General features: G+C 50.0%; 39 non-coding genes across 39 annotated transcripts; all 39 read right to left on the bottom strand.

Moving 5' to 3' along the window:
- Positions 1-309: 309 nt before the first annotated feature.
- On the bottom strand, positions 310-391 carry trnal-aag (transfer RNA leucine (anticodon AAG)). The gene has a single exon. It is a non-coding gene; the product is annotated as a tRNA-Leu (tRNA).
- Positions 392-758: 367 nt separating this feature from the next.
- On the bottom strand, positions 759-840 carry trnal-uag (transfer RNA leucine (anticodon UAG)). Its single transcript has one exon. It is a non-coding gene; the product is annotated as a tRNA-Leu (tRNA).
- An 828-nt stretch (positions 841-1,668) lies between these two features.
- On the bottom strand, positions 1,669-1,750 carry trnal-uag (transfer RNA leucine (anticodon UAG)). The gene has a single exon. It is a non-coding gene; the product is annotated as a tRNA-Leu (tRNA).
- Positions 1,751-2,129: 379 nt separating this feature from the next.
- Positions 2,130-2,211, bottom strand: trnal-aag (transfer RNA leucine (anticodon AAG)). The gene has a single exon. It is a non-coding gene; the product is annotated as a tRNA-Leu (tRNA).
- Positions 2,212-2,578: 367 nt separating this feature from the next.
- On the bottom strand, positions 2,579-2,660 carry trnal-uag (transfer RNA leucine (anticodon UAG)). The gene has a single exon. It is a non-coding gene; the product is annotated as a tRNA-Leu (tRNA).
- A 379-nt stretch (positions 2,661-3,039) lies between these two features.
- trnal-aag (transfer RNA leucine (anticodon AAG)) lies at positions 3,040-3,121 on the bottom strand. Its single transcript has one exon. It is a non-coding gene; the product is annotated as a tRNA-Leu (tRNA).
- A 367-nt stretch (positions 3,122-3,488) lies between these two features.
- Positions 3,489-3,570, bottom strand: trnal-uag (transfer RNA leucine (anticodon UAG)). Its single transcript has one exon. It is a non-coding gene; the product is annotated as a tRNA-Leu (tRNA).
- Positions 3,571-3,949: 379 nt separating this feature from the next.
- Positions 3,950-4,031, bottom strand: trnal-aag (transfer RNA leucine (anticodon AAG)). The gene has a single exon. It is a non-coding gene; the product is annotated as a tRNA-Leu (tRNA).
- Positions 4,032-4,398: 367 nt separating this feature from the next.
- On the bottom strand, positions 4,399-4,480 carry trnal-uag (transfer RNA leucine (anticodon UAG)). The gene has a single exon. It is a non-coding gene; the product is annotated as a tRNA-Leu (tRNA).
- Positions 4,481-4,859: 379 nt separating this feature from the next.
- Positions 4,860-4,941, bottom strand: trnal-aag (transfer RNA leucine (anticodon AAG)). Its single transcript has one exon. It is a non-coding gene; the product is annotated as a tRNA-Leu (tRNA).
- A 367-nt stretch (positions 4,942-5,308) lies between these two features.
- trnal-uag (transfer RNA leucine (anticodon UAG)) lies at positions 5,309-5,390 on the bottom strand. Its single transcript has one exon. It is a non-coding gene; the product is annotated as a tRNA-Leu (tRNA).
- A 379-nt stretch (positions 5,391-5,769) lies between these two features.
- Positions 5,770-5,851, bottom strand: trnal-aag (transfer RNA leucine (anticodon AAG)). Its single transcript has one exon. It is a non-coding gene; the product is annotated as a tRNA-Leu (tRNA).
- A 367-nt stretch (positions 5,852-6,218) lies between these two features.
- On the bottom strand, positions 6,219-6,300 carry trnal-uag (transfer RNA leucine (anticodon UAG)). Its single transcript has one exon. It is a non-coding gene; the product is annotated as a tRNA-Leu (tRNA).
- A 379-nt stretch (positions 6,301-6,679) lies between these two features.
- Positions 6,680-6,761, bottom strand: trnal-aag (transfer RNA leucine (anticodon AAG)). The gene has a single exon. It is a non-coding gene; the product is annotated as a tRNA-Leu (tRNA).
- A 367-nt stretch (positions 6,762-7,128) lies between these two features.
- trnal-uag (transfer RNA leucine (anticodon UAG)) lies at positions 7,129-7,210 on the bottom strand. The gene has a single exon. It is a non-coding gene; the product is annotated as a tRNA-Leu (tRNA).
- Positions 7,211-7,589: 379 nt separating this feature from the next.
- trnal-aag (transfer RNA leucine (anticodon AAG)) lies at positions 7,590-7,671 on the bottom strand. Its single transcript has one exon. It is a non-coding gene; the product is annotated as a tRNA-Leu (tRNA).
- A 367-nt stretch (positions 7,672-8,038) lies between these two features.
- trnal-uag (transfer RNA leucine (anticodon UAG)) lies at positions 8,039-8,120 on the bottom strand. The gene has a single exon. It is a non-coding gene; the product is annotated as a tRNA-Leu (tRNA).
- A 1,289-nt stretch (positions 8,121-9,409) lies between these two features.
- Positions 9,410-9,491, bottom strand: trnal-aag (transfer RNA leucine (anticodon AAG)). Its single transcript has one exon. It is a non-coding gene; the product is annotated as a tRNA-Leu (tRNA).
- An 828-nt stretch (positions 9,492-10,319) lies between these two features.
- On the bottom strand, positions 10,320-10,401 carry trnal-aag (transfer RNA leucine (anticodon AAG)). Its single transcript has one exon. It is a non-coding gene; the product is annotated as a tRNA-Leu (tRNA).
- An 828-nt stretch (positions 10,402-11,229) lies between these two features.
- Positions 11,230-11,311, bottom strand: trnal-aag (transfer RNA leucine (anticodon AAG)). Its single transcript has one exon. It is a non-coding gene; the product is annotated as a tRNA-Leu (tRNA).
- A 367-nt stretch (positions 11,312-11,678) lies between these two features.
- trnal-uag (transfer RNA leucine (anticodon UAG)) lies at positions 11,679-11,760 on the bottom strand. The gene has a single exon. It is a non-coding gene; the product is annotated as a tRNA-Leu (tRNA).
- A 379-nt stretch (positions 11,761-12,139) lies between these two features.
- trnal-aag (transfer RNA leucine (anticodon AAG)) lies at positions 12,140-12,221 on the bottom strand. Its single transcript has one exon. It is a non-coding gene; the product is annotated as a tRNA-Leu (tRNA).
- An 828-nt stretch (positions 12,222-13,049) lies between these two features.
- On the bottom strand, positions 13,050-13,131 carry trnal-aag (transfer RNA leucine (anticodon AAG)). Its single transcript has one exon. It is a non-coding gene; the product is annotated as a tRNA-Leu (tRNA).
- Positions 13,132-13,498: 367 nt separating this feature from the next.
- On the bottom strand, positions 13,499-13,580 carry trnal-uag (transfer RNA leucine (anticodon UAG)). Its single transcript has one exon. It is a non-coding gene; the product is annotated as a tRNA-Leu (tRNA).
- Positions 13,581-13,959: 379 nt separating this feature from the next.
- trnal-aag (transfer RNA leucine (anticodon AAG)) lies at positions 13,960-14,041 on the bottom strand. The gene has a single exon. It is a non-coding gene; the product is annotated as a tRNA-Leu (tRNA).
- Positions 14,042-14,408: 367 nt separating this feature from the next.
- trnal-uag (transfer RNA leucine (anticodon UAG)) lies at positions 14,409-14,490 on the bottom strand. Its single transcript has one exon. It is a non-coding gene; the product is annotated as a tRNA-Leu (tRNA).
- Positions 14,491-14,869: 379 nt separating this feature from the next.
- Positions 14,870-14,951, bottom strand: trnal-aag (transfer RNA leucine (anticodon AAG)). The gene has a single exon. It is a non-coding gene; the product is annotated as a tRNA-Leu (tRNA).
- Positions 14,952-15,318: 367 nt separating this feature from the next.
- trnal-uag (transfer RNA leucine (anticodon UAG)) lies at positions 15,319-15,400 on the bottom strand. Its single transcript has one exon. It is a non-coding gene; the product is annotated as a tRNA-Leu (tRNA).
- Positions 15,401-16,228: 828 nt separating this feature from the next.
- Positions 16,229-16,310, bottom strand: trnal-uag (transfer RNA leucine (anticodon UAG)). The gene has a single exon. It is a non-coding gene; the product is annotated as a tRNA-Leu (tRNA).
- A 379-nt stretch (positions 16,311-16,689) lies between these two features.
- Positions 16,690-16,771, bottom strand: trnal-aag (transfer RNA leucine (anticodon AAG)). Its single transcript has one exon. It is a non-coding gene; the product is annotated as a tRNA-Leu (tRNA).
- A 367-nt stretch (positions 16,772-17,138) lies between these two features.
- Positions 17,139-17,220, bottom strand: trnal-uag (transfer RNA leucine (anticodon UAG)). Its single transcript has one exon. It is a non-coding gene; the product is annotated as a tRNA-Leu (tRNA).
- A 379-nt stretch (positions 17,221-17,599) lies between these two features.
- Positions 17,600-17,681, bottom strand: trnal-aag (transfer RNA leucine (anticodon AAG)). Its single transcript has one exon. It is a non-coding gene; the product is annotated as a tRNA-Leu (tRNA).
- Positions 17,682-18,048: 367 nt separating this feature from the next.
- On the bottom strand, positions 18,049-18,130 carry trnal-uag (transfer RNA leucine (anticodon UAG)). The gene has a single exon. It is a non-coding gene; the product is annotated as a tRNA-Leu (tRNA).
- Positions 18,131-18,509: 379 nt separating this feature from the next.
- trnal-aag (transfer RNA leucine (anticodon AAG)) lies at positions 18,510-18,591 on the bottom strand. Its single transcript has one exon. It is a non-coding gene; the product is annotated as a tRNA-Leu (tRNA).
- A 367-nt stretch (positions 18,592-18,958) lies between these two features.
- On the bottom strand, positions 18,959-19,040 carry trnal-uag (transfer RNA leucine (anticodon UAG)). Its single transcript has one exon. It is a non-coding gene; the product is annotated as a tRNA-Leu (tRNA).
- Positions 19,041-19,419: 379 nt separating this feature from the next.
- On the bottom strand, positions 19,420-19,501 carry trnal-aag (transfer RNA leucine (anticodon AAG)). The gene has a single exon. It is a non-coding gene; the product is annotated as a tRNA-Leu (tRNA).
- A 367-nt stretch (positions 19,502-19,868) lies between these two features.
- Positions 19,869-19,950, bottom strand: trnal-uag (transfer RNA leucine (anticodon UAG)). Its single transcript has one exon. It is a non-coding gene; the product is annotated as a tRNA-Leu (tRNA).
- Positions 19,951-20,329: 379 nt separating this feature from the next.
- Positions 20,330-20,411, bottom strand: trnal-aag (transfer RNA leucine (anticodon AAG)). The gene has a single exon. It is a non-coding gene; the product is annotated as a tRNA-Leu (tRNA).
- A 367-nt stretch (positions 20,412-20,778) lies between these two features.
- trnal-uag (transfer RNA leucine (anticodon UAG)) lies at positions 20,779-20,860 on the bottom strand. Its single transcript has one exon. It is a non-coding gene; the product is annotated as a tRNA-Leu (tRNA).
- Positions 20,861-21,129: the final 269 nt, after the last annotated feature.

Consider the following 21,129-nt stretch of genomic DNA (forward strand, 5'->3'; position numbering starts at 1 on the left):
CAGTCAAGTCATCTATTGGCAGATGCAGACTAAGAAGCGCTAGATTCCTAAGACTTCGGACTGGCCGACGCGGCTTTATGGTTTGCTTTATACGGCCGCCTGCGTGTTGGGCATTCTTATGATGTGTTCTCCGTTGGTTCGGCCAGCTTGGGCCATCCTACGCCCTTTGAATATTGGAGAACTTGAAGGAATTGAAGAAACGTCAAGCCGACTCTTCCAAGTTGCTGCTGTTGAAAAGAGCAACAGAGGGCGCCAAGTTGAGTATAAGCTGCTCAACAGCTTGGATGGTGGTTTCTTCAAAACCTTCTTTGGCAGCGGTGGGATTTGAACCCACGCCTCCGAAGAGACTGGAGCCTTAATCCAGCGCCTTAGACCGCTCGGCCACGCTACCGGCTTCGTGCGGCTTTCGCACTGCAATGGTAACGGCATAGTTTATCCACTTGGACGCTAAAGTGTCTGCTTTTCTTCTTCTATCGGCGGACATATTTGGGGTCAACCTCGTGCCGCACTGCATTGGTGAGAACAATATAACTTTTGAGATCATTTACTAAGCAACTGATCTTTTACAAAAATTAATAAAACAGACGCCCAGTGAACACAGAGGATCTGGAAATCAGTCTAACAAAAGCCCACCACAAGGACATCTGCCGTTCATTGATACTACACCAACATCGTACACGCAAGCTCTTGCCACAGACATTTTCAACATGGCGCTTTTCCAAGGATGGACCGAGCCAACATCTTCACAAAAGCTTCGCTGGCAGTGGTGGGATTCGAACCCACGCCTCCACAGAGACTGGAGCCTAAATCCAGCGCCTTCGACCACTCGGCCACACTACCTCCGAGAAGCCCCGGCCCTCTTATTCCTAGCCAAAACAGAAGGGGGCGTAACACGCGAGCTAGAGAATCTCAGTCAAGTCATCTATTGGCAGATGCAGACAAAGAAGCGCTAGATTCCTAAGACTTCGGACTGGCCGACGCGGCTTTATGGTTTGCTTTATACGGCCGCCTGCGTGTTGGGCATTCTTTTGATGTGTTCTCCGTTGGTTCGGCCAGCTTGGGCCATCCTACGCCCTTTGAATATTGGAGAACTTGAAGGAATTGAAGAAACGTCAAGCCGACTCTTCCAAGTTGCTGCTGTTGAAAAGAGCAACAGAGGGCGCCAAGTTGAGTATAAGCTGCTTAACAGCTTGGATGGTGGTTTCTTCAAAACCTTCTTTGGCAGCGGTGGGATTTGAATCCACGCCTCCGAAGAGACTGGAGCCTTAATCCAGCGCCTTAGAGCGCTCGGCCACGCTACCGGCTTCGTGTGGCTTTCGCACTGCAATGGCAACGGCATAGTTTATCCACTTGGACGCTAAAGTGTCTGCTTTTCTTCTTCTATCGGCGGACATATTTGGGGTCAACCTCGTGCCGCACTGCATTGGTGAGAACAATATAACTTTTGAGATCATTTACTAAGCAACTGATCTTTTACAAAAATTAATAAAACAGACGCCCAGTGAACACAGAGGATGTGGAAATCAGTCTAACAAAAGCCCACCACAAGGACATCTGCCGTTCATTGATACTACACCAACATCGTACACGCAAGCTCTTGCCACAGACATTTTCAACATGGCGCTTTTCCAAGGATGGACCGAGCCAACATCTTCACAAAAGCTTCGCTGGCAGTGGTGGGATTCGAACCCACGCCTCCACAGAGACTGGAGCCTAAATCCAGCGCCTTCGACCACTCGGCCACACTACCGCCGAGAAGCCCCGGCCCTCTTATTCCTAGCCAAAACAGAAGGGGGCGTAACACGCGAGCTAGAGAATCTCAGTCAAGTCATCTATTGGCAGATGCAGACTAAGAAGCGCTAGATTCCTAAGACTTCGGACTGGCCGACGCGGCTTTATGGTTTGCTTTATACGGCCGCCTGCGTGTTGGGCTTTCTTTTGATGTGTTCTCCGTTGGTTCGGCCAGCTTGGGCCATCCTACGCCCTTTGAATATTGGAGAACTTGAAGGAATTGAAGAAACGTCAAGCCGACTCTTCCAAGTTGCTGCTGTTGAAAAGAGCAACAGAGGGCGCCAATTTGAGTATAAGCTGCTCAACAGCTTGGATGGTGGTTTCTTCAAAACCTTCTTTGGCAGCGGTGGGATTTGAACCCACGCCTCCGAAGAGACTGGAGCCTTAATCCAGCGCCTTAGACCGCTCGGCCACGCTACCGGCTTCGTGCGGCTTTCGCACTGCAATGGCAACGGCATAGTTTATCCACTTGGACGCTAAAGTGTCTGCTTTTCTTCTTCTATCGGCGGACATATTTGGGGTCAACCTCGTGCCGCACTGCATTGGTGAGAACAATATAACTTTTGAGATCATTTACTAAGCAACTGATCTTTTACAAAAATTAATAAAACAGACGCCCAGTGAACACAGAGGATGTGGAAATCAGTCTAACAAAAGCCCACCACAAGGACATCTGCCGTTCATTGATACTACACCAACATCGTACACGCAAGCTCTTGCCACAGACATTTTCAACATGGCGCTTTTCCAAGGATGGACCGAGCCAACATCTTCACAAAAGCTTCGCTGGCAGTGGTGGGATTCGAACCCACGCCTCCACAGAGACTGGAGCCTAAATCCAGCGCCTTCGACCACTCGGCCACACTACCGCCGAGAAGCCCCGGCCCTCTTATTCCTAGCCAAAACAGAAGGGGGCGTAACACGCGAGCTAGAGAATCTCAGTCAAGTCATCTATTGGCAGATGCAGACTAAGAAGCGCTAGATTCCTAAGACTTCGGACTGGCCGACGCGGCTTTATGGTTTGCTTTATACGGCCGCCTGCGTGTTGGGCATTCTTTTGATGTGTTCTCCGTTGGTTCGGCCAGCTTGGGCCATCCTACGCCCTTTGAATATTGGAGAACTTGAAGGAATTGAAGAAACGTCAAGCCGACTCTTCCAAGTTGCTGCTGTTGAAAAGAGCAACAGAGGGCGCCAAGTTGAGTATAAGCTGCTCAACAGCTTGGATGGTGGTTTCTTCAAAACCTTCTTTGGCAGCGGTGGGATTTGAACCCACGCCTCCGAAGAGACTGGAGCCTTAATCCAGCGCCTTAGACCGCTCGGCCACGCTACCGGCTTCGTGCGGCTTTCGCACTGCAATGGCAACGGCATAGTTTATCCACTTGGACGCTAAAGTGTCTGCTTTTCTTCTTCTATCGGCGGACATATTTGGGGTCAACCTCGTGCCGCACTGCATTGGTGAGAACAATATAACTTTTGAGATCATTTACTAAGCAACTGATCTTTTACAAAAATTAATAAAACAGACGCCCAGTGAACACAGAGGATGTGGAAATCAGTCTAACAAAAGCCCACCACAAGGACATCTGCCGTTCATTGATACTACACCAACATCGTACACGCAAGCTCTTGCCACAGACATTTTCAACATGGCGCTTTTCCAAGGATGGACCGAGCCAACATCTTCACAAAAGCTTCGCTGGCAGTGGTGGGATTCGAACCCACGCCTCCACAGAGACTGGAGCCTAAATCCAGCGCCTTCGACCACTCGGCCACACTACCTCCGAGAAGCCCCGGCCCTCTTATTCCTAGCCAAAACAGAAGGGGGCGTAACACGCGAGCTAGAGAATCTCAGTCAAGTCATCTATTGGCAGATGCAGACTAAGAAGCGCTAGATTCCTAAGACTTCGGACTGGCCGACGCGGCTTTATGGTTTGCTTTATACGGCCGCCTGCGTGTTGGGCATTCTTATGATGTGTTCTCCGTTGGTTCGGCCAGCTTGGGCCATCCTACGCCCTTTGAATATTGGAGAACTTGAAGGAATTGAAGAAACGTCAAGCCGACTCTTCCAAGTTGCTGCTGTTGAAAAGAGCAACAGAGGGTGCCAAGTTGAGTATAAGCTGCTCAACAGCTTGGATGGTGGTTTCTTCAAAACCTTCTGTGGCAGCGGTGGGATTTGAACCCACGCCTCCGAAGAGACTGGAGCCTTAATCCAGCGCCTTAGACCGCTCGGCCACGCTACCGGCTTCGTGTGGCTTTCGCACTGCAATGGCAACGGCATAGTTTATCCACTTGGACGCTAAAGCGTCTGCTTTTCTTCTTCTATCGGCGGACATATTTGGGGTCAACCTCGTGCCGCACTGCATTGGTGAGAACAATATAACTTTTGAGATCATTTACTAAGCAACTGATCTTTTACAAAAATTAATAAAACAGACGCCCAGTGAACACAGAGGATGTGGAAATCAGTCTAACAAAAGCCCACCACAAGGACATCTGCCGTTCATTGATACTACACCAACATCGTACACGCAAGGTCTTGCCACAGACATTTTCAACATGGCGCTTTTCCAAGGATGGACCGAGCCAACATCTTCACAAAAGCTTCGCTGGCAGTGGTGGGATTCGAACCCACGCCTCCACAGAGACTGGAGCCTAAATCCAGCGCCTTCGACCACTCGGCCACACTACCGCCGAGAAGCCCCGGCCCTCTTATTCCTAGCCAAAACAGAAGGGGGCGTAACACGCGAGCTAGAGAATCTCAGTCAAGTCATCTATTGGCAGATGCAGACTAAGAAGCGCTAGATTCCTAAGACTTCGGACTGGCCGACGCGGCTTTATGGTTTGCTTTATACGGCCGCCTGCGTGTTGGGCATTCTTTTGATGTGTTCTCCGTTGGTTCGGCCAGCTTGGGCCATCCTACGCCCTTTGAATATTGGAGAACTTGAAGGAATTGAAGAAACGTCAAGCCGACTCTTCCAAGTTGCTGCTGTTGAAAAGAGCAACAGAGGGCGCCAAGTTGAGTATAAGCTGCTCAACAGCTTGGATGGTGGTTTCTTCAAAACCTTCTTTGGCAGCGGTGGGATTTGAACCCACGCCTCCGAAGAGACTGGAGCCTTAATCCAGCGCCTTAGACCGCTCGGCCACGCTACCGGCTTCGTGCGGCTTTCGCACTGCAATGGTAACGGCATAGTTTATCCACTTGGACGCTAAAGTGTCTGCTTTTCTTCTTCTATCGGCGGACATATTTGGGGTCAACCTCGTGCCGCACTGCATTGGTGAGAACAATATAACTTTTGAGATCATTTACTAAGCAACTGATCTTTTACAAAAATTAATAAAACAGACGCCCAGTGAACACAGAGGATGTGGAAATCAGTCTAACAAAAGCCCACCACAAGGACATCTGCCGTTCATTGATACTACACCAACATCGTACACGCAAGCTCTTGCCACAGACATTTTCAACATGGCGCTTTTCCAAGGATGGACCGAGCCAACATCTTCACAAAAGCTTCGCTGGCAGTGGTGGGATTCGAACCCACGCCTCCACAGAGACTGGAGCCTAAATCCAGCGCCTTCGACCACTCGGCCACACTACCTCCGAGAAGCCCCGGCCCTCTTATTCCTAGCCAAAACAGAAGGGGGCGTAACACGCGAGCTAGAGAATCTCAGTCAAGTCATCTATTGGCAGATGCAGACAAAGAAGCGCTAGATTCCTAAGACTTCGGACTGGCCGACGCGGCTTTATGGTTTGCTTTATACGGCCGCCTGCGTGTTGGGCATTCTTTTGATGTGTTCTCCGTTGGTTCGGCCAGCTTAGGCCATCCTACGCCCTTTGAATATTGGAGAACTTGAAGGAATTGAAGAAACGTCAAGCCGACTCTTCCAAGTTGCTGCTGTTGAAAAGAGCAACAGAGGGCGCCAATTTGAGTATAAGCTGCTCAACAGCTTGGATGGTGGTTTCTTCAAAACCTTCTTTGGCAGCGGTGGGATTTGAACCCACGCCTCCGAAGAGACTGGAGCCTTAATCCAGCGCCTTAGACCGCTCGGCCACGCTACCGGCTTCGTACGGCTTTCGCACTGCAATGGCAACGGCATAGTTTATCCACTTGGACGCTAAAGTGTCTGCTTTTCTTCTTCTATCGGCGGACATATTTGGGGTCAACCTCGTGCCGCACTGCATTGGTGAGAACAATATAACTTTTGAGATCATTTACTAAGCAACTGATCTTTTACAAAAATTAATAAAACAGACGCCCAGTGAACACAGAGGATGTGGAAATCAGTCTAACAAAAGCCCACCACAAGGACATCTGCCGTTCATTGATACTACACCAACATGGTACACGCAAGCTCTTGCCACAGACATTTTCAACATGGCGCTTTTCCAAGGATGGACCGAGCCAACATCTTCACAAAAGCTTCGCTGGCAGTGGTGGGATTCGAACCCACGCCTCCACAGAGACTGGAGCCTAAATCCAGCGCCTTCGACCACTCGGCCACACTACCGCCGAGAAGCCCCGGCCCTCTTATTCCTAGCCAAAACAGAAGGGGGCGTAACACGCGAGCTAGAGAATCTCAGTCAAGTCATCTATTGGCAGATGCAGACTAAGAAGCGCTAGATTCCTAAGACTTCGGACTGGCCGACGCGGCTTTATGGTTTGCTTTATACGGCCGCCTGCGTGTTGGGCATTCTTTTGATGTGTTCTCCGTTGGTTCGGCCAGCTTGGGCCATCCTACGCCCTTTGAATATTGGAGAACTTGAAGGAATTGAAGAAACGTCAAGCCGACTCTTCCAAGTTGCTGCTGTTGAAAAGAGCAACAGAGGGCGCCAAGTTGAGTATAAGCTGCTCAACAGCTTGGATGGTGGTTTCTTCAAAACCTTCTTTGGCAGCGGTGGGATTTGAACCCACGCCTCCGAAGAGACTGGAGCCTTAATCCAGCGCCTTAGACCGCTCGGCCACGCTACCGGCTTCGTGCGGCTTTCGCACTGCAATGGCAACGGCATAGTTTATCCACTTGGACGCTAAAGTGTCTGCTTTTCTTCTTCTATCGGCGGACATATTTGGGGTCAACCTCGTGCCGCACTGCATTGGTGAGAACAATATAACTTTTGAGATCATTTACTAAGCAACTGATCTTTTACAAAAATTAATAAAACAGACGCCCAGTGAACACAGAGGATGTGGAAATCAGTCTAACAAAAGCCCACCACAAGGACATCTGCCGTTCATTGATACTACACCAACATCGTACACGCAAGCTCTTGCCACAGACATTTTCAACATGGCGCTTTTCCAAGGATGGACCGAGCCAACATCTTCACAAAAGCTTCGCTGGCAGTGGTGGGATTCGAACCCACGCCTCCACAGAGACTGGAGCCTAAATCCAGCGCCTTCGACCACTCGGCCACACTACCGCCGAGAAGCCCCGGCCCTCTTATTCCTAGCCAAAACAGAAGGGGGCGTAACACGCGAGCTAGAGAATCTCAGTCAAGTCATCTATTGGCAGATGCAGACTAAGAAGCGCTAGATTCCTAAGACTTCGGACTGGCCGACGCGGCTTTATGGTTTGCTTTATACAGCCGCCTGCGTGTTGGGCATTCTTTTGATGTGTTCTCCGTTGGTTCGGCCAGCTTGGGCCATCCTACGCCCTTTGAATATTGGAGAACTTGAAGGAATTGAAGAAACGTCAAGCCGACTCTTCCAAGTTGCTGCTGTTGAAAAGAGCAACAGAGGGCGCCAATTTGAGTATAAGCTGCTCAACAGCTTGGATGGTGGTTTCTTCAAAACCTTCTTTGGCAGCGGTGGGATTTGAACCCACGCCTCCGAAGAGACTGGAGCCTTAATCCAGCGCCTTAGACCGCTCGGCCACGCTACCGGCTTCGTGCGGCTTTCGCACTGCAATGGCAACGGCATAGTTTATCCACTTGGACGCTAAAGTGTCTGCTTTTCTTCTTCTATCGGCGGACATATTTGGGGTCAACCTCGTGCCGCACTGCATTGGTGAGAACAATATAACTTTTGAGATCATTTACTAAGCAACTGATCTTTTACAAAAATTAATAAAACAGACGCCCAGTGAACACAGAGGATGTGGAAATCAGTCTAACAAAAGCCCACCACAAGGACATCTGCCGTTCATTGATACTACACCAACATCGTACACGCAAGCTCTTGCCACAGACATTTTCAACATGGCGCTTTTCCAAGGATGGACCGAGCCAACATCTTCACAAAAGCTTCGCTGGCAGTGGTGGGATTCGAACCCACGCCTCCACAGAGACTGGAGCCTAAATCCAGCGCCTTCGACCACTCGGCCACACTACCTCCGAGAAGCCCCGGCCCTCTTATTCCTAGCCAAAACAGAAGGGGGCGTAACACGCGAGCTAGAGAATCTCAGTCAAGTCATCTATTGGCAGATGCAGACAAAGAAGCGCTAGATTCCTAAGACTTCGGACTGGCCGACGCGGCTTTATGGTTTGCTTTATACGGCCGCCTGCGTGTTGGGCATTCTTTTGATGTGTTCTCCGTTGGTTCGGCCAGCTTGGGCCATCCTACGCCCTTTGAATATTGGAGAACTTGAAAGAATTGAAGAAACGTCAAGCCGACTCTTCCAAGTTGCTGCTGTTGAAAAGAGCAACAGAGGGCGCCAAGTTGAGTATAAGCTGCTCAACAGCTTGGATGGTGGTTTCTTCAAAACCTTCTTTGGCAGAGGTGGGATTTGAACCCACGCCTCCGAAGAGACTGGAGCCTTAATCCAGCGCCTTAGACCGCTCGGCCACGCTACCGGCTTCGTGTGGCTTTCGCACTGCAATGGCAACGGCATAGTTTATCCACTTGGACGCTAAAGTGTCTGCTTTTCTTCTTCTATCGGCGGACATATTTGGGGTCAACCTCGTGCCGCACTGCATTGGTGAGAACAATATAACTTTTGAGATCATTTACTAAGCAACTGATCTTTTACAAAAATTAATAAAACAGACGCCCAGTGAACACAGAGGATGTGGAAATCAGTCTAACAAAAGCCCACCACAAGGACATCTGCCGTTCATTGATACTACACCAACATCGTACACGCAAGGTCTTGCCACAGACATTTTCAACATGGCGCTTTTCCAAGGATGGACCGAGCCAACATCTTCACAAAAGCTTCGCTGGCAGTGATGGGATTCGAACCCACGCCTCCACAGAGACTGGAGCCTAAATCCAGCGCCTTCGACCACTCGGCCACACTACCTCCGAGAAGCCCCGGCCCTCTTATTCCTAGCCAAAGCAGAAGGGGGCGTAACACGCGAGCTAGAGAATCTCAGTCAAGTCATCTATTGGCAGATGCAGACTAAGAAGCGCTAGATTCCTAAGACTTCGGACTGGCCGACGCGGCTTTATGGTTTGCTTTATACGGCCGCCTGCGTGTTGGGCATTCTTTTGATGTGTTCTCCGTTGGTTCGGCCAGCTTGGGCCATCCTACGCCCTTTGAATATTGGAGAACTTGAAGGAATTGAAGAAACGTCAAGCCGACTCTTCCAAGTTGCTGCTGTTGAAAAGAGCAACAGAGGGCGCCAATTTGAGTATAAGCTGCTCAACAGCTTGGATGGTGGTTTCTTCAAAACCTTCTTTGGCAGCGGTGGGATTTGAACCCACGCCTCCGAAGAGACTGGAGCCTTAATCCAGCGCCTTAGACCGCTCGGCCACGCTACCGGCTTCGTGCGGCTTTCGCACTGCAATGGCAACGGCATAGTTTATCCACTTGGACGCTAAAGTGTCTGCTTTTCTTCTTCTATCGGCGGACATATTTGGGGTCAACCTCGTGCCGCACTGCATTGGTGAGAACAATATAACTTTTGAGATCATTTACTAAGCAACTGATCTTTTACAAAAATTAATAAAACAGACGCCCAGTGAACACAGAGGATGTGGAAATCAGTCTAACAAAAGCCCACCACAAGGACATCTGCCGTTCATTGATACTACACCAACATCGTACACGCAAGGTCTTGCCACAGACATTTTCAACATGGCGCTTTTCCAAGGATGGACCGAGCCAACATCTTCACAAAAGCTTCGCTGGCAGTGGTGGGATTCGAACCCACGCCTCCACAGAGACTGGAGCCTAAATCCAGCGCCTTCGACCACTCGGCCACAGTACCTCCTAGAAGCCCCGGCCCTCTTATTCCTAGCCAAAACAGAAGGGGGCGTAACACGCGAGCTAGAGAATCTCAGTCAAGTCATCTATTGGCAGATGCAGACAAAGAAGCGCTAGATTCCTAAGACTTCGGACTGGCCGACGCGGCTTTATGGTTTGCTTTATACGGCCGCCTGCGTGTTGGGCATTCTTTTGATGTGTTCTCCGTTGGTTCGGCCAGCTTGGGCCATCCTACGCCCTTTGAATATTGGAGAACTTGAAGGAATTGAAGAAACGTCAAGCCGACTCTTCCAAGTTGCTGCTGTTGAAAAGAGCAACAGAGGGCGCCAAGTTGAGTATAAGCTGCTCAACAGCTTGGATGGTGGCTTCTTCAAAACCTTCTTTGGCAGCGGTGGGATTTGAACCCACGCCTCCGAAGAGACTGGAGCCTTAATCCAGCGCCTTAGACCGCTCGGCCACGCTACCGGCTTCGTGCGGCTTTCGCACTGCAATGGCAACGGCATAGTTTATCCACTTGGACGCTAAAGTGTCTGCTTTTCTTCTTCTATCGGCGGACATATTTGGGGTCAACCTCGTGCCGCACTGCATTGGTGAGAACAATATAACTTTTGAGATCATTTACTAAGCAACTGATCTTTTACAAAAATTAATAAAACAGACGCCCAGTGAACACAGAGGATGTGGAAATCAGTCTAACAAAAGCCCACCACAAGGACATCTGCCGTTCATTGATACTACACCAACATCGTACACGCAAGGTCTTGCCACAGACATTTTCAACATGGCGCTTTTCCAAGGATGGACCGAGCCAACATCTTCACAAAAGCTTCGCTGGCAGTGATGGGATTCGAACCCACGCCTCCACAGAGACTGGAGCCTAAATCCAGCGCCTTCGACCACTCGGCCACACTACCTCCGAGAAGCCCCGGCCCTCTTATTCCTAGCCAAAACAGAAGGGGGCGTAACACGCGAGCTAGAGAATCTCAGTCAAGTCATCTATTGGCAGATGCAGACTAAGAAGCGCTAGATTCCTAAGACTTCGGACTGGCCGACGCGGCTTTATGGTTTGCTTTATACGGCCGCCTGCGTGTTGGGCATTCTTTTGATGTGTTCTCCGTTGGTTCGGCCAGCTTGGGCCATCCTACGCCCTTTGAATATTGGAGAACTTGAAGGAATTGAAGAAACGTCAAGCCGACTCTTCCAAGTTGCTGCTGTTGAAAAGAGCAACAGAGGGCGCCAATTTGAGTATAAGCTGCTCAACAGCTTGGATGGTGGTTTCTTCAAAACCTTCTTTGGCAGCGGTGGGATTTGAACCCACGCCTCCGAAGAGACTGGAGCCTTAATCCAGCGCCTTAGACCGCTCGGCCACGCTACCGGCTTCGTGCGGCTTTCGCACTGCAATGGCAACGGCATAGTTTATCCACTTGGACGCTAAAGTGTCTGCTTTTCTTCTTCTATCGGCGGACATATTTGGGGTCAACCTCGTGCCGCACTGCATTGGTGAGAACAATATAACTTTTGAGATCATTTACTAAGCAACTGATCTTTTACAAAAATTAATAAAACAGACGCCCAGTGAACACAGAGGATGTGGAAATCAGTCTAACAAAAGCCCACCACAAGGACATCTGCCGTTCATTGATACTACACCAACATCGTACACGCAAGGTCTTGCCACAGACATTTTCAACATGGCGCTTTTCCAAGGATGGACCGAGCCAACATCTTCACAAAAGCTTCGCTGGCAGTGGTGGGATTCGAACCCACGCCTCCACAGAGACTGGAGCCTAAATCCAGCGCCTTCGACCACTCGGCCACACTACCTCCGAGAAGCCCCGGCCCTCTTATTCCTAGCCAAAACAGAAGGGGGCGTAACACGCGAGCTAGAGAATCTCAGTCAAGTCATCTATTGGCAGATGCAGACAAAGAAGCGCTAGATTCCTAAGACTTCGGACTGGCCGACGCGGCTTTATGGTTTGCTTTATACGGCCGCCTGCGTGTTGGGCATTCTTTTGATGTGTTCTCCGTTGGTTCGGCCAGCTTGGGCCATCCTACGCCCTTTGAATATTGGAGAACTTGAAGGAATTGAAGAAACGTCAAGCCGACTCTTCCAAGTTGCTGCTGTTGAAAAGAGCAACAGAGGGCGCCAAGTTGAGTATAAGCTGCTCAACAGCTTGGATGGTGGTTTCTTCAAAACCTTCTTTGGCAGCGGTGGGATTTGAACCCACGCCTCCGAAGAGACTGGAGCCTTAATCCAGCGCCTTAGACCGCTCGGCCACGCTACCGGCTTCGTGCGGCTTTCGCACTGCAATGGCAACGGCATAGTTTATCCACTTGGACGCTAAAGTGTCTGCTTTTCTTCTTCTATCGGCGGACATATTTGGGGTCAACCTCGTGCCGCACTGCATTGGTGAGAACAATATAACTTTTGAGATCATTTACTAAGCAACTGATCTTTTACAAAAATTAATAAAACAGACGCCCAGTGAACACAGAGGATGTGGAAATCAGTCTAACAAAAGCCCACCACAAGGACATCTGCCGTTCATTGATACTACACCAACATCGTACACGCAAGGTCTTGCCACAGACATTTTCAACATGGCGCTTTTCCAAGGATGGACCGAGCCAACATCTTCACAAAAGCTTCGCTGGCAGTGGTGGGATTCGAACCCACGCCTCCACAGAGACTGGAGCCTAAATCCAGCGCCTTCGACCACTCGGCCACAGTACCTCCTAGAAGCCCCGGCCCTCTTATTCCTAGCCAAAACAGAAGGGGGCGTAACACGCGAGCTAGAGAATCTCAGTCAAGTCATCTATTGGCAGATGCAGACTAAGAAGCGCTAGATTCCTAAGACTTCGGACTGGCCGACGCGGCTTTATGGTTTGCTTTATACGGCCGCCTGCGTGTTGGGCATTCTTTTGATGTGTTCTCCGTTGGTTCGGCCAGCTTGGGCCATCCTACGCCCTTTGAATATTGGAGAACTTGAAGGAATTGAAGAAACGTCAAGCCGACTCTTCCAAGTTGCTGCTGTTGAAAAGAGCAACAGAGGGCGCCAATTTGAGTATAAGCTGCTCAACAGCTTGGATGGTGGTTTCTTCAAAACCTTCTTTGGCAGCGGTGGGATTTGAACCCACGCCTCCGAAGAGACTGGAGCCTTAATCCAGCGCCTTAGACCGCTCGGCCACGCTACCGGCTTCGTGCGGCTTTCGCACTGCAATGGCAATGGCATAGTTTATCCACTTGGACGCTAAAGTGTCTGCTTTTCTTCTTCTATCGGCGGACATATTTGGGGTCAACCTCGTGCCGCACTGCATTGGTGAGAACAATATAACTTTTGAGATCATTTACTAAGCAACTGATCTTTTACAAAAATTAATAAAACAGACGCCCAGTGAACACAGAGGATGTGGAAATCAGTCTAACAAAAGCCCACCACAAGGACATCTGCCGTTCATTGATACTACACCAACATCGTACACGCAAGCTCTTGCCACAGACATTTTCAACATGGCGCTTTTCCAAGGATGGACCGAGCCAACATCTTCACAAAAGCTTCGCTGGCAGTGGTGGGATTCGAACCCACGCCTCCACAGAGACTGGAGCCTAAATCCAGCGCCTTCGACCACTCGGCCACACTACCTCCGAGAAGCCCCGGCCCTCTTATTCCTAGCCAAAACAGAAGGGGGCGTAACACGCGAGCTAGAGAATCTCAGTCAAGTCATCTATTGGCAGATGCAGACAAAGAAGCGCTAGATTCCTAAGACTTCGGACTGGCCGACGCGGCTTTATGGTTTGCTTTATACGGCCGCCTGCGTGTTGGGCATTCTTTTGATGTGTTCTCCGTTGGTTCGGCCAGCTTGGGCCATCCTACGCCCTTTGAATATTGGAGAACTTGAAGGAATTGAAGAAACGTCAAGCCGACTCTTCCAAGTTGCTGCTGTTGAAAAGAGCAACAGAGGGTGCCAAGTTGAGTATAAGCTGCTCAACAGCTTGGATGGTGGTTTCTTCAAAACCTTCTTTGGCAGCGGTGGGATTTGAACCCACGCCTCCGAAGAGACTGGAGCCTTAATCCAGCGCCTTAGACCGCTCGGCCACGCTACCGGCTTCGTGTGGCTTTCGCACTGCAATGGCAACGGCATAGTTTATCCACTTGGACGCTAAAGTGTCTGCTTTTCTTCTTCTATCGGCGGACATATTTGGGGTCAACCTCGTGCCGCACTGCATTGGTGAGAACAATATAACTTTTGAGATCATTTACTAAGCAACTGATCTTTTACAAAAATTAATAAAACAGACGCCCAGTGAACACAGAGGATGTGGAAATCAGTCTAACAAAAGCCCACCACAAGGACATCTGCCGTTCATTGATACTACACCAACATCATACACGCAAGGTCTTGCCACAGACATTTTCAACATGGCGCTTTTCCAAGGATGGACCGAGCCAACATCTTCACAAAAGCTTCGCTGGCAGTGGTGGGATTCGAACCCACGCCTCCACAGAGACTGGAGCCTAAATCCAGCGCCTTCGACCACTCGGCCACACTACCGCCGAGAAGCCCCGGCCCTCTTATTCCTAGCCAAAACAGAAGGGGGCGTAACACGCGAGCTAGAGAATCTCAGTCAAGTCATCTATTGGCAGATGCAGACTAAGAAGCGCTAGATTCCTAAGACTTCGGACTGGCCGACGCGGCTTTATGGTTTGCTTTATACGGCCGCCTGCGTGTTGGGCATTCTTTTGATGTGTTCTCCGTTGGTTCGGCCAGCTTGGGCCATCCTACGCCCTTTGAATATTGGAGAACTTGAAGGAATTGAAGAAACGTCAAGCCGACTCTTCCAAGTTGCTGCTGTTGAAAAGAGCAACAGAGGGCGCCAAGTTGAGTATAAGCTGCTCAACAGCTTGGATGGTGGTTTCTTCAAAACCTTCTTTGGCAGCGGTGGGATTTGAACCCACGCCTCCGAAGAGACTGGAGCCTTAATCCAGCGCCTTAGACCGCTCGGCCACGCTACCGGCTTCGTGCGGCTTTCGCACTGCAATGGTAACGGCATAGTTTATCCACTTGGACGCTAAAGTGTCTGCTTTTCTTCTTCTATCGGCGGACATATTTGGGGTCAACCTCGTGCCGCACTGCATTGGTGAGAACAATATAACTTTTGAGATCATTTACTAAGCAACTGATCTTTTACAAAAATTAATAAAACAGACGCCCAGTGAACACAGAGGATCTGGAAATCAGTCTAACAAAAGCCCACCACAAGGACATCTGCCGTTCATTGATACTACACCAACATCGTACACGCAAGCTCTTGCCACAGACATTTTCAACATGGCGCTTTTCCAAGGATGGACCGAGCCAACATCTTCACAAAAGCTTCGCTGGCAGTGGTGGGATTCGAACCCACGCCTCCACAGAGACTGGAGCCTAAATCCAGCGCCTTCGACCACTCGGCCACACTACCTCCGAGAAGCCCCGGCCCTCTTATTCCTAGCCAAAACAGAAGGGGGCGTAACACGCGAGCTAGAGAATCTCAGTCAAGTCATCTATTGGCAGATGCAGACAAAGAAGCGCTAGATTCCTAAGACTTCGGACTGGCCGACGCGGCTTTATGGTTTGCTTTATACGGCCGCCTGCGTGTTGGGCATTCTTTTGATGTGTTCTCCGTTGGTTCGGCCAGCTTGGGCCATCCTACGCCCTTTGAATATTGGAGAACTTGAAGGAATTGAAGAAACGTCAAGCCGACTCTTCCAAGTTGCTGCTGTTGAAAAGAGCAACAGAGGGCGCCAAGTTGAGTATAAGCTGCTTAACAGCTTGGATGGTGGTTTCTTCAAAACCTTCTTTGGCAGCGGTGGGATTTGAATCCACGCCTCCGAAGAGACTGGAGCCTTAATCCAGCGCCTTAGAGCGCTCGGCCACGCTACCGGCTTCGTGTGGCTTTCGCACTGCAATGGCAACGGCATAGTTTATCCACTTGGACGCTAAAGTGTCTGCTTTTCTTCTTCTATCGGCGGACATATTTGGGGTCAACCTCGTGCCGCACTGCATTGGTGAGAACAATATAACTTTTGAGATCATTTACTAAGCAACTGATCTTTTACAAAAATTAATAAAACAGACGCCCAGTGAACACAGAGGATGTGGAAATCAGTCTAACAAAAGCCCACCACAAGGACATCTGCCGTTCATTGATACTACACCAACATCGTACACGCAAGCTCTTGCCACAGACATTTTCAACATGGCGCTTTTCCAAGGATGGACCGAGCCAACATCTTCACAAAAGCTTCGCTGGCAGTGGTGGGATTCGAACCCACGCCTCCACAGAGACTGGAGCCTAAATCCAGCGCCTTCGACCACTCGGCCACACTACCGCCGAGAAGCCCCGGCCCTCTTATTCCTAGCCAAAACAGAAGGGGGCGTAACACGCGAGCTAGAGAATCTCAGTCAAGTCATCTATTGGCAGATGCAGACTAAGAAGCGCTAGATTCCTAAGACTTCGGACTGGCCGACGCGGCTTTATGGTTTGCTTTATACGGCCGCCTGCGTGTTGGGCTTTCTTTTGATGTGTTCTCCGTTGGTTCGGCCAGCTTGGGCCATCCTACGCCCTTTGAATATTGGAGAACTTGAAGGAATTGAAGAAACGTCAAGCCGACTCTTCCAAGTTGCTGCTGTTGAAAAGAGCAACAGAGGGCGCCAATTTGAGTATAAGCTGCTCAACAGCTTGGATGGTGGTTTCTTCAAAACCTTCTTTGGCAGCGGTGGGATTTGAACCCACGCCTCCGAAGAGACTGGAGCCTTAATCCAGCGCCTTAGACCGCTCGGCCACGCTACCGGCTTCGTGCGGCTTTCGCACTGCAATGGCAACGGCATAGTTTATCCACTTGGACGCTAAAGTGTCTGCTTTTCTTCTTCTATCGGCGGACATATTTGGGGTCAACCTCGTGCCGCACTGCATTGGTGAGAACAATATAACTTTTGAGATCATTTACTAAGCAACTGATCTTTTACAAAAATTAATAAAACAGACGCCCAGTGAACACAGAGGATGTGGAAATCAGTCTAACAAAAGCCCACCACAAGGACATCTGCCGTTCATTGATACTACACCAACATCGTACACGCAAGCTCTTGCCACAGACATTTTCAACATGGCGCTTTTCCAAGGATGGACCGAGCCAACATCTTCACAAAAGCTTCGCTGGCAGTGGTGGGATTCGAACCCACGCCTCCACAGAGACTGGAGCCTAAATCCAGCGCCTTCGACCACTCGGCCACACTACCTCCGAGAAGCCCCGGCCCTCTTATTCCTAGCCAAAACAGAAGGGGGCGTAACACGCGAGCTAGAGAATCTCAGTCAAGTCATCTATTGGCAGATGCAGACAAAGAAGCGCTAGATTCCTAAGACTTCGGACTGGCCGAAGCGGCTTTATGGTTTGCTTTATACGGCCGCCTGCGTGTTGGGCATTCTTTTGATGTGTTCTCCGTTGGTTCGGCCAGCTTGGGCCATCCTACGCCCTTTGAATATTGGAGAACTTGAAGGAATTGAAGAAACGTCAAGCCGACTCTTCCAAGTTGCTGCTGTTGAAAAGAGCAACAGAGGGCGCCAAGTTGAGTATAAGCTGCTCAACAGCTTGGATGGTGGTTTCTTCAAAACCTTCTGTGGCAGCGGTGGGATTTGAACCCACGCCTCCGAAGAGACTGGAGCCTTAATCCAGCGCCTTAGACCGCTCGGCCACGCTACCGGCTTCGTGTGGCTTTCGCACTGCAATGGCAACGGCATAGTTTATCCACTTGGACGCTAAAGTGTCTGCTTTTCTTCTTCTATCGGCGGACATATTTGGGGTCAACCTCGTGCCGCACTGCATTGGTGAGAACAATATAACTTTTGAGATCATTTACTAAGCAACTGATCTTTTACAAAAATTAATAAAACAGACGCCCAGTGAACACAGAGGATGTGGAAATCAGTCTAACAAAAGCCCACCACAAGGACATCTGCCGTTCATTGATACTACACCAACATCGTACACGCAAGCTCTTGCCACAGACATTTTCAACATGGCGCTTTTCCAAGGATGGACCGAGCCAACATCTTCACAAAAGCTTCGCTGGCAGTGGTGGGATTCGAACCCACGCCTCCACAGAGACTGGAGCCTAAATCCAGCGCCTTCGACCACTCGGCCACACTACCTCCGAGAAGCCCCGGCCCTCTTATTCCTAGCCAAAACAGAAGGGGGCGTAACACGCGAGCTAGAGAATCTCAGTCAAGTCATCTATTGGCAGATGCAGACAAAGAAGCGCTAGATTCCTAAGACTTCGGACTGGCCGACGCGGCTTTATGGTTTGCTTTATACGGCCGCCTGCGTGTTGGGCATTCTTTTGATGTGTTCTCCGTTGGTTCGGCCAGCTTAGGCCATCCTACGCCCTTTGAATATTGGAGAACTTGAAGGAATTGAAGAAACGTCAAGCCGACTCTTCCAAGTTGCTGCTGTTGAAAAGAGCAACAGAGGGCGCCAATTTGAGTATAAGCTGCTCAACAGCTTGGATGGTGGTTTCTTCAAAACCTTCTTTGGCAGCGGTGGGATTTGAACCCACGCCTCCGAAGAGACTGGAGCCTTAATCCAGCGCCTTAGACCGCTCGGCCACGCTACCGGCTTCGTACGGCTTTCGCACTGCAATGGCAACGGCATAGTTTATCCACTTGGACGCTAAAGTGTCTGCTTTTCTTCTTCTATCGGCGGACATATTTGGGGTCAACCTCGTGCCGCACTGCATTGGTGAGAACAATATAACTTTTGAGATCATTTACTAAGCAACTGATCTTTTACAAAAATTAATAAAACAGACGCCCAGTGAACACAGAGGATGTGGAAATCAGTCTAACAAAAGCCCACCACAAGGACATCTGCCGTTCATTGATACTACACCAACATCGTACACGCAAGCTCTTGCCACAGACATTTTCAACATGGCGCTTTTCCAAGGATGGACCGAGCCAACATCTTCACAAAAGCTTCGCTGGCAGTGGTGGGATTCGAACCCACGCCTCCACAGAGACTGGAGCCTAAATCCAGCGCCTTCGACCACTCGGCCACACTACCGCCGAGAAGCCCCGGCCCTCTTATTCCTAGCCAAAACAGAAGGGGGCGTAACACGCGAGCTAGAGAATCTCAGTCAAGTCATCTATTGGCAGATGCAGACTAAGAAGCGCTAGATTCCTAAGACTTCGGACTGGCCGACGCGGCTTTATGGTTTGCTTTATACGGCCGCCTGCGTGTTGGGCATTCTTTTGATGTGTTCTCCGTTGGTTCGGCCAGCTTGGGCCATCCTACGCCCTTTGAATATTGGAGAACTTGAAGGAATTGAAGAAACGTCAAGCCGACTCTTCCAAGTTGCTGCTGTTGAAAAGAGCAACAGAGGGCGCCAAGTTGAGTATAAGCTGCTCAACAGCTTGGATGGTGGTTTCTTCAAAACCTTCTTTGGCAGCGGTGGGATTTGAACCCACGCCTCCGAAGAGACTGGAGCCTTAATCCAGCGCCTTAGACCGCTCGGCCACGCTACCGGCTTCGTGCGGCTTTCGCACTGCAATGGCAACGGCATAGTTTATCCACTTGGACGCTAAAGTGTCTGCTTTTCTTCTTCTATCGGCGGACATATTTGGGGTCAACCTCGTGCCGCACTGCATTGGTGAGAACAATATAACTTTTGAGATCATTTACTAAGCAACTGATCTTTTACAAAAATTAATAAAACAGACGCCCAGTGAACACAGAGGATGTGGAAATCAGTCTAACAAAAGCCCACCACAAGGACATCTGCCGTTCATTGATACTACACCAACATCGTACACGCAAGCTCTTGCCACAGACATTTTCAACATGGCGCTTTTCCAAGGATGGACCGAGCCAACATCTTCACAAAAGCTTCGCTGGCAGTGGTGGGATTCGAACCCACGCCTCCACAGAGACTGGAGCCTAAATCCAGCGCCTTCGACCACTCGGCCACACTACCTCCGAGAAGCCCCGGCCCTCTTATTCCTAGCCAAAACAGAAGGGGGCGTAACACGCGAGCTAGAGAATCTCAGTCAAGTCATCTATTGGCAGATGCAGACTAAGAAGCGCTAGATTCCTAAGACTTCGGACTGGCCGACGCGGCTTTATGGTTTGCTTTATACGGCCGCCTGCGTGTTGGGCATTCTTATGATGTGTTCTCCGTTGGTTCGGCCAGCTTGGGCCATCCTACGCCCTTTGAATATTGGAGAACTTGAAGGAATTGAAGAAACGTCAAGCCGACTCTTCCAAGTTGCTGCTGTTGAAAAGAGCAACAGAGGGCGCCAATTTGAGTATAAGCTGCTCAACAGCTTGGATGGTGGTTTCTTCAAAACCTTCTTTGGCAGCGGTGGGATTTGAACCCACGCCTCCGAAGAGACTGGAGCCTTAATCCAGCGCCTTAGACCGCTCGGCCACGCTACCGGCTTCGTGCGGCTTTCGCACTGCAATGGCAACGGCATAGTTTATCCACTTGGACGCTAAAGTGTCTGCTTTTCTTCTTCTATCGGCGGACATATTTGGGGTCAACCTCGTGCCGCACTGCATTGGTGAGAACAATATAACTTTTGAGATCATTTACTAAGCAACTGATCTTTTACAAAAATTAATAAAACAGACGCCCAGTGAACACAGAGGATGTGGAAATCAGTCTAACAAAAGCCCACCACAAGGACATCTGCCGTTCATTGATACTACACCAACATCGTACACGCAAGCTCTTGCCACAGACATTTTCAACATGGCGCTTTTCCAAGGATGGACCGAGCCAACATCTTCACAAAAGCTTCGCTGGCAGTGGTGGGATTCGAACCCACGCCTCCACAGAGACTGGAGCCTAAATCCAGCGCCTTCGACCACTCGGCCACACTACCTCCGAGAAGCCCCGGCCCTCTTATTCCTAGCCAAAACAGAAGGGGGCGTAACACGCGAGCTAGAGAATCTCAGTCAAGTCATCTATTGGCAGATGCAGACAAAGAAGCGCTAGATTCCTAAGACTTCGGACTGGCCGACGCGGCTTTATGGTTTGCTTTATACGGCCGCCTGCGTGTTGGGCATTCTTTTGATGTGTTCTCCGTTGGTTCGGCCAGCTTGGGCCATCCTACGCCCTTTGAATATTGGAGAACTTGAAGGAATTGAAGAA

This window comes from Hoplias malabaricus, unplaced genomic scaffold, assembly GCF_029633855.1.
Source record: "Hoplias malabaricus isolate fHopMal1 unplaced genomic scaffold, fHopMal1.hap1 scaffold_155, whole genome shotgun sequence".
Taxonomy (NCBI): Eukaryota; Metazoa; Chordata; class Actinopteri; order Characiformes; family Erythrinidae; genus Hoplias; species Hoplias malabaricus.